Source organism: Procambarus clarkii, chromosome 72 (assembly GCF_040958095.1).
Source record: "Procambarus clarkii isolate CNS0578487 chromosome 72, FALCON_Pclarkii_2.0, whole genome shotgun sequence".
Taxonomy (NCBI): Eukaryota; Metazoa; Arthropoda; class Malacostraca; order Decapoda; family Cambaridae; genus Procambarus; species Procambarus clarkii.
This window is the reverse complement of record NC_091221.1, coordinates 25,608,476-25,618,544: the sequence shown is the minus strand read 5'-3', so window position 1 is coordinate 25,618,544 and position 10,069 is coordinate 25,608,476.

Here is a 10,069-nt window from a genome sequence, read left to right as displayed (position 1 = left end):
ACTCACTAGGCACAGCTGGTTTATGGGGCAACAGAACTCACTAGGCACAGCTGGTTCATGGGGCGTCAGAACACACACGACACAGCTGATTCATGAGGCGTCAGAACACACTAGGTACAGCTGGTTCATGGAGCGTCAGAACACACTAGGCACAGCTGGTTCATGTAGTGTAGGGACACATTAGACACAGCTGGTTCATGGTGCGTCAGAACACACTAGACACAGCTGATTCATGAGGCGTCAGAACACACTAGGTACAGCTGGTTCATGGAGCGTCAGAACTCACTAGGCACAGCTGGTTCATGTAGTGTAGGGACACATTAGACACAGCTGGTTCATGGGGCGTCAGAACACACACGACACAGCTGATTCATGAGGCGTCAGAACACACTAGGTACAGCTGGTTCATGGAGCGTCAGAACACACTAGGCACAGCTGGTTCATGTAGTGTAGGGACACATTAGACACAGCTGGTTCATGGTGCGTCAGAACACACTAGACACAGCTGATTCATGAGGCGTCAGAACACACTAGGTACAGCTGGTTCATGGAGCGTCAGAACTCACTAGGCACAGCTGGTTCATGTAGTGTAGGGACACATTAGACACAGCTGGTTCATGGTGCGTCAGAACACACTAGACACAGCTGGTTCATGAGGCGTCAGAACACACTAGGCACAGCTGGTTCATGAGGCGTCAGAACTCACTAGGCACAGCTGGTTCATGTAGTGTAGGGACACATTAGACACAGCTGGTTCATGGTGCGTCAGAACACACTAGACACAGCTAATTCATATGGCGTCAGAACACACTAGGTACAGCTGCTTCATATGGCATCAGTACACACTAGGAACAGCTGGTTCATGGGTAGTCAGAAAACACTAGGAACAGCTGGTTCATGTGGCGTCAGGACACACTAGGCACAGCTGGTTCATATGGCGTCAGGACACACTAGGCACAGCTGGTTCATGGGGCGTCAAAACACACCAGGTACAGCTGGTTCATATGGCATCAGATCACACTAGGCACAGCTGGTTCATGTTTCGCAGAACTAAGCACAACCGGTTCATGTGGCGTCAGAACTCACTAGGGACAGCTGGTTCATTTGGACGTCAGAACACACTAGTCACAGCTGGTTCATGGGACGTCAGAACATACTAGGCACACCTGGTCCATGGGGAGTCAGTACAGACTAGTCACAGCTGTTTCATGGGACATCAGAACACACTAGGCACAGCTGGTTCATGGGGAGTCAGAACACAGTAGGTACAGCCGGTTCATGGGACGTCAGAACACATTAGGCACAGATGGTTCATGGGACGTCAGAACACGCTAGTCACAGCTGGTTCATGGGGCGTGCAAACACACTAGGCACAGCTGGTTCATGGGGCGTCAGAACACACTAGGCACAGCTGGTTCATGGGAGGTCAGAACACACTAGGCACAGCTGGTTCATGGGGCGTCAGAACACACTAGGCACAGCTGGTTCATGGGGTGTCAGAACACACTAGGCACAGCTAGTTCATGGAGCGACAGAACACACTAGGCACAGCTGGTTCATGGGGCGTCAGAACACACTAGCCACAGCTGGTTCTTGGGGCGTCAAAACACACTAGGTACAGCTGGTTCATGGGGCGTCAGAACACACTAGGAACTGCTGGTTCATGGGGCGTCAGAACACACTAAGTACAGCTGGTTCATGGGGCATCAGAACACACTAGACACAGCTGGTTCTTGGGGCGTCAGAACACACTAGACACAGCTGGTTCTTGGGGCGTCAAAACACACTAGGCACAGCTGGTTCATGGGGCGTCAGAACACACTAGCCACAGCTGGTTCATGGGGCGTCAGAACACACTAGGTACAGCTGGTTCATGGGGCGTCAGAACACACTAGGAACTGCTGGTTCATGGGGCGTCAGAACACACTAAGTACAGCTGGTTCATGGGGCATCAGAACACACTAGACACAGCTGGTTCTTGGGGCGTCAGAACACACTAGACACAGCTGGTTCTTGGGGCGTCAAAACACACTAGGTACAGCTGGTTAATGGGGCGTCAGAACACACTAGGTACTGCTGGTTCATGGGGCGTCAAACACACTAGGTACTGCTGGTTCATGGGGCGTCAGAACACACTAGGTACAGCTGGTTCATGGGGCGTCAGAACACACTAGGTACAGCTGGTTCAAATGGCGCCAGGACACACTAGGCACAGCTGGTTCATGGGGCATCAGAACACACTAGGTACAGCTGGTTCATATAGCGTCAGGACACACTAGGCACAGCTGGTTCATAGGGAGTCAGAAAACACTAGGAACAGCTGGGTTATGTGGGGTCAAAACACACCAGGCACAGCTGGTTCATATGGCATCAGATCACACTAGGCACAGCTGGTTCATATGGCATCAGATCACACTAGGCACAGCTGGTTCATGTGGCGCAGAACAAATTAAGCACAACCGGTTCATATGGCGTCAGAACACACTAGGGACAGCTGGTTCATGGGCCGTCAGAACACACTAGGCGCAGCTGGTTCATGGGACGTTATAACATACTAGGCACAGCTGGTCCATTAGGAGTCAGTACAGACTAGTCACAGCCGGTTCATGGGGAGTCAGAACACACTAGGTTCAGCCGGTTCATAGGACGTCAGAACACACTAGGCCCAGATGGTTCATGGGACGTCAGAACACACTAGTCACAGCTGGTTCATGGGACATCAGAACACACTAGGTAGAGCTGGTTCATGGGACGTCAAAACACACTAGACACAGCTGGTTTATGGGGCGTCAGAACACACTAATCACAGCTGGTTCATGGGGCGTCAGAACACACTAAACACAGCTGGTTCATTGGGCGTCAGAACACACTAGTCACAGCTGGTGTATGGGGCATCAGAACACACTAGACACAGCTGGTTCATGGGGCGTCAGAACACTCCAGTCACAGCTGGTGTATGGGGCATCAGAACACACTAGACACAGCTGGTTCATGGGACGTCAGAACACACTATGTACAGCTGGTTCATGGGACGTCAGAACACACTAATCACAGCTGGTTCATAAGACGTCAGAACACACTAGTCACAGCTGGTTCATGGGACGTCAGAACACATTAGGCACAGCTGGTTCATGGTGCGTCAGAACACACTAGGTACAGCTGGTTCATGGGGCGTCAGAACACAAGAGGTACAGCTGGTTCATGGGGCGTCAGAACACATAAGGTACAGCTGGTTCATGGGGCGTCAGAACACACTAGGAACTGCTGGTTCATGGGGCGTAAGAACACACTAAGTACAGCTGGTTCATGGGGCATCAGAACACACTAGACACAGCTGGTTCTTTGGGCGTCAGAACACACTAGACACAGCTGGTTCTTGGGGCGTCAAAACACACTAGGTACAGCTGGTTCATGGGGCGTCAGAACACACTAGGTACTGCTGGTTCATGGGGCGTCAGAACACAAGAGGTACAGCTGGTTCATGGGGCGTCAGAACACTCTAGGTACAGCTTGTTCATGGGGCGTCAGAACACACTAGACACAGCTCGTACATTGGGCGTCAGAACACACTAGGTACAGCTGGTTCATGGGGCGTCAGAACACACTAGACACAGCTGGTTCATGGTGCGTCAGAACACACTAGACACAGATGATTCATGAGGCGTCAGAACACACTAGGTACAGCTGCTTCATGGGGCGTCAGAACACACTAGGTACAGCTGGTTCAGATGGCATCAGTACACACTAGGAACAGCTGGTTCATGGGTACTCAGAAAACACTAGGAACAGCTGGTTCATGTGGCGTCAGGACACACTAGGCACAGCTGGTTCATATGGCGTCAGGACACACTAGGCACAGCTGGTTCATGGGGCGTCAAAACACACCAGGCACAGCTGGTTCATATGGCATCAGATCACACTAGGCTCAGCTGGTTCATGTTTCGCAGAACAAACTAAGCACAACCGGTTCATGTGGCTTCAGAACACACTAGGGACAGCTGGTTCATTTGGACGTCAGAACACACTAGGCACAGCTGGTTCATGGGACGTCAGAACATACTAGGCACACCTGGTCCATGGGGAGTCAGTACAGACTAGTCACAGCTGGTTCATGGGACATCAGAACACACTAGGCACAGCTGGTTCATGGGGAGTCAGAACACACTAGGTACAGCCGGTTCATGGGACGTCAGAACACACTAGGCACAGATGGTTCATGAGACGTCAGAACACACTAATCACAGCTGGTTCATGGGGCGTGCAAACACACTAGGCACAGCTGGTTCATGGAGCGTCAGAACACACTAGGCACAGCTGGTTCATGGGGGGTCAGAACACACTAGGCCCAGCTGGTTCATGGGGCGTCAGAACACACTAGGCACAGCTGGTTCATGGGGCGTCAGAACACACTAGGCACAGCTGGTTCATGGAGCGTCAGAACACACTAGGCACAGCTGGTTCATGGGGCGTCAGAACACACTAGACACAGCTGGTTCTTGGGGCGTCAAAACACACTAGGTACTGCTGGTTCATGGGGTGTCAGAACACACTAGGTACAGCTGGTTCATGGGGCGTCAGAGCACACTAGGTACTGCTGGTTCATGGGTCGTCAGAACACACTAAGTACAGCTGGTTCATGGGGCATCAGAACACACTAGACAAAGCTGGTTCTTGGGGCGTCGGAACACACTAGACACAGCTGGTTCTTGGGGCGTCAAAACACACTAGGTACACCTGGTTCATGGGGCGTCAGAAAACACTAGGTACTGCTGGTTCATGGGGCGTCAAACACACTAGGTACTGCTGGTTCATGGGGCGTCAGAACACACTAGGTACAGCTGGTTCATGGGGCGTCAGAACACACTAGGTACAGCTGGTTCAAATGGCGTCAGGACACACTAGGCACAGCTGGTTCATGGGGCATCAGAACACACTAGGTACAGCTGGTTCATAGAGCGTCAGGACACACTAGGCACAGCTGGTTCATGGGGAGTCAGAAAACACAAGGAACAGCTGGGTTATGTGGGATCAAAACACACCAGGCACAGCTGGTTCATATGGCATCAGATCACACTAGGCACAGCTGGTTCATGTGGCGCAGAACAAATTAAGCACAACCGGTTCATGTGGCGTCAGAACACACTAGGGACAGCTGGTTCATGGGACGTCAGAACACACTAGGCACAGCTGGTTCATGGGACGTTAGAACATACTAGGCACAGCTGGTCCATTAGGAGTCAGTACAGACTAGTCACAGCTGGTTCATGTGGAGTCAGAACACACTAGGTTCAGCCGGTTCATGGGACGTCAGAACACACTAGGCACAGATGGTTCATGGGACGTCAGAACACACTAGTCACAGCTGGTTTATGGGGCGTCAGAACACACTAAACACAGCTGGTTCATTGGGCGTCAGATCACACTAGTCACAGCTGGTGTATGGGGAATCAGAACACACTAGACACAGCTGGTTCATGGGGCGTCAGAACACACTAGTCACAGCTGGTGTATGGGGCATCAGAACACACTAGACACAGCTGGTTCATGGGGGGTCAGAACACACTAGGCACAGCTGGTTCATGGGGCGTCAGAACACACTAATCCCAGCTGGTTCATGGGGCGTCAGAACACACTAGTCACAGCTGGTTCATGGGACGTCAGAACACACTAGGCACAGCTGGTTCATGGTGCGTCAGAACACACTAGGTACAGCTGGTTCATGGGGCGTCAGAACACACTAGGAACAGCTGGTTCATGGGGCGTCAGAACACTCTAGGTACAGCTGGTTCATGGGGCGTCAGAACACACTAGACACAGCTCGTACATGGGGCGTCAGAACACACTACGTACAGCTGGTTCAAGGGGCGTCAGAACACACTAGACACAGCTGGTACATGGGGCGTCAGAACACACTAGGTACAGTTGGTTCATGGGACGTCAGAACACACTAGACACAGCTGGTTCATGGGGCGTCCGAACACACTAGGCACAGCTGGGTCATGTGGCGTCAGAACACACTAGGAACAGCTTCCTGGGGGTGGAGGCCTGGTCAAGGACCGGGCCGCGGGGACACTAAAGCCCCGAAATCATCTCAAGATAACTATGCAGAGCTGTATCATGGAGTATCCGAACACACTAGGCACAGCTGGTTCGGGGTTCATCAGAACTCACTAGGCACAGCTGGTTCATGTGGTGTAGGGACACATTAGACACAACTGGTTCATGGGGCGTCAGAACACACTAGACACAGCTGATTCATGAGGCGTCAGAACACACTAGGTACAGCTGGTTCATGGAGCGTCAGAACACACTAGCCACAGCTGGTTCATGTAGTGTAGGGACACACTAGATACAGCTGGTTCATATGGCGTTAGAACACACTAGACACAGCTGGTTCATGGGAAGTCAGAAAACACTAGGAACAGCTGGTTCATGTGGTGTCAGCACACACTAGGTACAGCTGGTTCATGGGACGTCAAAACACACTAGACACAGCTGGTTTATGGGGCGTCAGCACACTAGACACAGCTGGTTCATGGGGCGTCAGAACACACTCTAGTCACAGCTGGTTCATGGGGCGTCAGAACACACTAGACACAGCTGGTTCATGGGACGTCAGAACACACTAGGTACAGCTGGTTCATGGGACGTCAGAACACACTAATCACAGCTGGTTCATTTGGTGTCAGAACACACTAGACACAGCTGGTTCATGGGGCGTCAGTACACACTAGGCAGAGCTGGTTCATCTGGCGTCAGAACACACTAGACACAGCTGGTTCACGGGACGTCAGAACACACTAGGCACAGCTGGTTCATGGGGCGTCAGAACACACTAGGTACAGCTGGTTCATGGGACGTCAGAACACACTAGGTACAGCTGGTTCATGGGACGTCAGAACACACTAGGTACAGCTGGTTCATGGGGCGTCAGAACACACTAGGTACAGCTGGTTCATGGGGCGTCCGAACACACTAGGCACAGCTGGTTCATGGGGCATCATAAGACACTATGATGGGGAGCCGGTCGGCCGAGGGGACAGCACTCTGGATTTGTGATCCTGTGGTCCTGGGTTCGATCCCAGGCGCCGGCGAGAAACAATGGGCAGAGTTTCTTTCTCCCTATGCCCCTGTTACCTGGCAGTAAAATAGGTACCTAGGTGTTAGTCAGCTGTCACGGGCTGCTTCCTGGGGGTGGAGGCCTGGTCAAGGACCGGGCCGCGGTTACACTAAAGCCCCGAAACCATCTCAAGATAACAGTGCAGAGCTGGATCATGGGGTATCCGAACACACTAGACACAGCTGGTCCGTGGTTCATCAGAACACACTAGGCACATCTGGGTCGTGGTTCATCAGAACTCACTAGGCACAGCTGGTTCATGGGGCGACAGAACTCACTAGGCACAGCTGGTTCATGGGGCGTCAGAACACATTAGACACAGCTGATTCATGAGGCGTCAGAACACACTAGGTACAGCTGGTTCATGGAGCGTCAGAACACACTAGGCACAGCTGGTTCATGTAGTGTAGGGACACATTAGACACAGCTGGTTCATGGTGCGTCAGAACACACTAGACACAGCTGTTCATGAGGCGTCAGAACACACTAGGTACAGCTGCTTCATGGGGCGTCAGAACACACTAGCCACAGCTGGTTCATATGGCGTCAGAACACACTAGGTACAGCTGGTTCATATGTCATCAGTACACACTAGGAACAGCTGGTTCAAGGGTAGTCAGAAAACACTAGGCACAGCTGGTTCGTATGGCGTCAGGACACACTAGGCACAGCTGGTTCATGGGGCGTCAAAACACACCAGGCACAGCTGGTTCATATAGCATCAGATCACACTAGGCTCAGCTGGTTCATGTTTCGCAGAACAAACTAAGCACAACCGGTTCATGTGGCGTCAGAACACACTAGGGACAGCTGGTTCATTTGGACGTCAGAACACACTAGGCACAGCTGGTTCATGGGACGTCAGAACATACTAGGCACACCTGGTCCATGGGGAGTCAGTACACACTAGGTACAGCCGGTTCATGGGACGTCAGAACACACTAGGCACAGCTGGTTCATGGGGAGTCAGAACACACTAGGTACAGCCGGTTCATGGGACGTCAGAACACACTAGGCACAGATGGTTCATGGGACGTCAGAACACACTAATCACAGCTGGTTCATGGGGCGTGCAAACACACTAGGCACAGCTGGTTCATGGGACATCAGAACACACTAGGCACAGCTGGTTCATGGGGAGTCAGAACACACTAGGTACAGCCGGTTCATGGGACGTCAGAACACACTAGGCACAGATGGTTCATGGGACGTCAGAACACACTAATCACAGCTGGTTCATGGGGCGTGCAAACACACTAGGCACAGCTGGTTCATGGAGCGTCAGAACACACTAGGCACAGCTGGTTCATGGGGCGTCAGAACACAATAGGCACAGCTGGTTCATGGGGCGTCAGAACACACTAGGCACAGCTGGTTCAGGGAGCGTCAGGACACACTAGGCACAGCTGGTTCATGGGGCGTCAGAACACACTAGACACAGCTGATTCGTGGGGCATCAAAACACACTAGGTACTGCTGGTTCATGGGGCGTCAGAACACACTAGGTACTGCTGGTTCATGGGGCGTCAGAACACACTAAGTACAGCTGGTTCATGGGGCATCAGAACACACTAGACACAGCTGGTTTTTGGGGCGTCAGAACACCCTAGACACAGCTGGTTCTTGGGGCGTCAAAACACACTAGGTACACCTGGTTCATGGGGCGTCAGAACACACTAGGTACTGCTGGTTCATGGGGCGTCAAACACACTAGGTACTGCTGGTTCATGGGGCGTCAGAACACACTAGGTACAGCTGGTTCATGGGGCGTCAGAACACACTAGGTACAGCTGGTTCAAATGGCGTCAGGACACACTAGGCACAGCTGGTTCATGGGGCATCAGAACACACTAGGTACAGCTGGTTCATATAGCGTCAGGACACACTAGGCACAGCTGGTTCACGGGGAGTCAGAACACACTCGCCACAGCTGGTTCATATGGCGTCAGAACACACTAGGTACAGCTGGTTCATATGTCATCAGTACACACTAGGAACAGCTGGTTCAAGGGTAGTCAGAAAACACTAGGCACAGCTGGTTCGTATGGCGTCAGGACACACTAGGCACAGCTGGTTCATGGGGCGTCAAAACACACCAGGCACAGCTGGTTCATATAGCATCAGATCACACTAGGCTCAGCTGGTTCATGTTTCGCAGAACAAACTAAGCACAACCGGTTCATGTGGCGTCAGAACACACTAGGGACAGCTGGTTCATTTGGACGTCAGAACACACTAGGCACAGCTGGTTCATGGGACGTCAGAACATACTAGGCACACCTGGTCCATGGGGAGTCAGTACACACTAGGTACAGCCGGTTCATGGGACGTCAGAACACACTAGGCACAGCTGGTTCATGGGGAGTCAGAACACACTAGGTACAGCCGGTTCATGGGACGTCAGAACACACTAGGCACAGATGGTTCATGGGACGTCAGAACACACTAATCACAGCTGGTTCATGGGGCGTGCAAACACACTAGGCACAGCTGGTTCATGGGACATCAGAACACACTAGGCACAGCTGGTTCATGGGGAGTCAGAACACACTAGGTACAGCCGGTTCATGGGACGTCAGAACACACTAGGCACAGATGGTTCATGGGACGTCAGAACACACTAATCACAGCTGGTTCATGGGGCGTGCAAACACACTAGGCACAGCTGGTTCATGGAGCGTCAGAACACACTAGGCACAGCTGGTTCATGGGGCGTCAGAACACAATAGGCACAGCTGGTTCATGGGGCGTCAGAACACACTAGGCACAGCTGGTTCAGGGAGCGTCAGGACACACTAGGCACAGCTGGTTCATGGGGCGTCAGAACACACTAGACACAGCTGATTCTTGGGGCATCAAAACACACTAGGTACTGCTGGTTCATGGGGCGTCAGAACACACTAGGTACTGCTGGTTCATGGGGCGTCAGAACACACTAAGTACAGCTGG